Source organism: Halyomorpha halys, unplaced genomic scaffold (genome assembly GCF_000696795.3).
Source record: "Halyomorpha halys isolate HHAL.00 unplaced genomic scaffold, Hhal_1.1 Scaffold1729.1, whole genome shotgun sequence".
Taxonomy (NCBI): Eukaryota; Metazoa; Arthropoda; class Insecta; order Hemiptera; family Pentatomidae; genus Halyomorpha; species Halyomorpha halys.
Window position 1 is genome coordinate 17,628 of NW_027115678.1, and position 3,100 is coordinate 20,727.

Genomic DNA, 3,100 nt, shown 5'->3' on the forward strand with positions numbered 1-3,100 from the left:
TGTAACTTAAACAATAGAATTTTATTTTTCATTTAATCATGTTCATTTTTCAATTATACATTCCACTCCAACCCAACCAGCCAACCAAAAGTGAACTGTGTCCGGCAATTTGGTTGAGGGTTCATGCTTCATACATAATGGTCCCATACCTGGCTGGATATTTCTAAATTCTAATAATGTTTTAAGTTTCAAAATCAGTGTTCACACATAAAGTCCATGCCAGACCTAATCATTCATTAAGTTCAGATTCATTGTTCAATTTATTCAAATATAGTTCAGTGAAATAGTAGTGTATAAACATAATGTATTGTTCTTACCTGAACTAAGAAAAAGGCCATTTCAGCTGGGTTGATGAAGTTCCATACTTACATGTTTAATTATATCCATACTGAATGTTTTATAATTCAATGTTAATATAGGAAGAAAATGACTTCATATAACATTGCGCAGAACATACATTCATACCATGTCAGTTAAATTAAGATTCACTAATACCCTTATTTCTTCATTAACATGATTTACAATCCATAACATTTAATGAATCTTAAATTCAGTAATTTAAGAAAAAAAATTCTCAAATGTATTAGCAATATGTTCTATTTTCATTTCATTTATGTAAGTTTTCAAAGTGTAACATGCTTAATGGACAGATAGCTAACTAATTTTAAATAATTCTTTCAATCTACAGCCAATTTTAAATTTATTAATAAAGTTTAAGTTTAATTAATTTGTCTTGGGTTAATTAATTCAATTTCAAGTATATTCAAATTAATTTTGTTCATTTCACATGCATTATAACCTAACTTCATAGTGATAAAGGATAACTTAATGAAACACTCACTTCTATTTCTCACAATTTTATTTCATTAGTTCCATAGCAATCATTTATAAGTTTAATTAACAAGTTGTTAATTAAAGTAAAGCCTTTAAGTTAGACAAGTTACAAACAATGGTGTACCTAATATCTTGATTCACTTTAATCATATATGTTTTGTTTCATTTCTTATTCACAGCATAGTACAACAATATACACAGTAATTCACTACATTCCTTCTAAAATTGTCACAATTGAGAGAATATCCAATAGGGACAAAATAGCTTCTATCATATTGTAAGATAAATGATCAAGCCATTACCTAAGCCACAGCGCACTACGCCATTACAAAGAGGTAGAACCATCTTGGTCTTCTAGATGCGACAACTTGAACATCACATTCTTCGTTCGATGACGTCACTCAACCTTGTTCCTTCTCCTGACGTTTCATCAGTATTTCTGTCCAATTATTCGGCTATTCAGTTCTATCCCATGGCATAATGTGTATATTGCTCACTTATTAGCTATCAAATTTCTTGATATTTTATTCATTCATTTCGACCTTTCGTTTCTTAATTATTTCCCCCTTCTATCTCTCTCTCTCTCTCTCTTCCTCTGCTTGGAGGACTCTTCGCCATTGCAATCGAAATCATAACTTCAGAACAGAGGATTTCTCGCGCCACTGTCTTGGAGAGGCGGATGCGAGGTTTAAAACGTCACATACTAGGTATTGCGGAAATAGATACCACAACCCTTAGCGACGCTGATGCAGCAGTGTTCGAGGTGGGACTGAACGAAGCAAAGCAGCTCTGGACTGAGTTTAGGGAAGCCTGGACTGAACGTGAAGAGCTAACTGTCGCCATAGGTGAAGATGACACGTTTCCGGACAACTGTTGGTATCAGCTTTATGACACATTAAAGGAGGAAATAATGAAGGCTGGTGGTGCCCTTCTGTCAATTAAGGAACATCGCGAAGCAAGGAAAGCTTCATCACACAGTACCCTTCCCGCTTACTCGACGTTCAGCCAAAGTGGATCCTACTCCCAGAAGCCACAATTACCCAGGATCCATATCCCTACGTTTTCTGGTGATCTTTTGAAGTGGTCGCACTTTCACGATACATTTGTATCCCTAGTACACGAAGAACCGACCTTAACAAAAATCGAGAAGTTCCACTACCTCGTTGGTGCCTTGAAGGGTGAAGCTGGAGCCGTGATTTCGAGGTTTCCCGTTGAATCAAATTCGTATGAGTTGGCCTGGAGGGGTATAGTGGAGACGTTTCAGAACCCACGCGTCTAGGCCAACGTCCTTATTCATCAAATAATCGATTTTGACCGATACTCTACGGGCTCTGCGTCTTAAGGATACCGCCGATTTCCTACTCACTACTCTGGCATTAAGGGCATTGGACCCAGAGACCAGAAGACAGTTCGAACTGTCTCTGGGGTCCAGCCAAGAGTTCCCCACGGTGGACATGGTAATCGACTTCGTTCGGCAGAGGAAAACCGCTATTCGCATGTCACAGGGCGCAGACAACCCTAACCCATCAGGGTGCTTTAGCGGAACCAATCAGAAGTATATGTTCGTATCCTTACACGCAGCATGTTCCACACCCTCTTCCAGAAATCGCAAGGATACTCCAGCCTCAGTTCGAACAACTCAGTACCAAACTGAGAAGCGCAAAGGGGCTTCAGAAGTTAGATGTCCTGTATGCAAGGGAGATCATCTCCAAGTGCGTGTCTTTTATTGAGCTCCCTCTTACCCAGTAATTTGAACGCGTCCGAACCTTCAAGGTATGTTGGAATTGCCTTCGAAAGGGCCATGAGGTGGCCACATGTCGTTCGCAATTTCGATGTCGGATGTGCTGTAAGAAGCACCACACGCTGATCCACCGCCAGGAAGAAGACAGCGCAGCCACTAATGTCGATGCAACGTCCAATAAGCCAACACCTACGGAGACCTTCATTGGTTTCGGATCTACGCCATCTTCATCCACGAACACCATGGTACTGTAACAGCGAGCGAACACGTAGTTCCGCGGTAACCCGATAGGGGCCAGCACTACAAGCGTCTAAGAAGCTGTACAATTGTATATAAGTTTATAATTAAAAAAGTACGATCTCTTGTGTAAATGTATATATGTTAATATGTAAAATGTAAGATTGTTAATCATTAAATAAAAAGAGATCGAGCAATAAGATTCTACGGAACTATCTCAAGTAGAGTTAAAAGAGTGAACTCTCAGTGATAACCGATCACATGAGGCCTTCAATTGTCACCGGGATT

The 3,100-nt window shown here is 39.0% G+C and overlaps 1 protein-coding gene across 1 annotated transcript in view; it reads left to right on the forward strand.

Annotated features, from left to right (window-relative positions):
- The window catches only part of LOC106690466 (cell adhesion molecule Dscam2-like), a 57,684-nt gene that overhangs the window by 12,546 nt on the left and 42,038 nt on the right, over nt 1-3,100 (forward strand). The gene's annotated exons all lie outside the window — the stretch shown is intronic.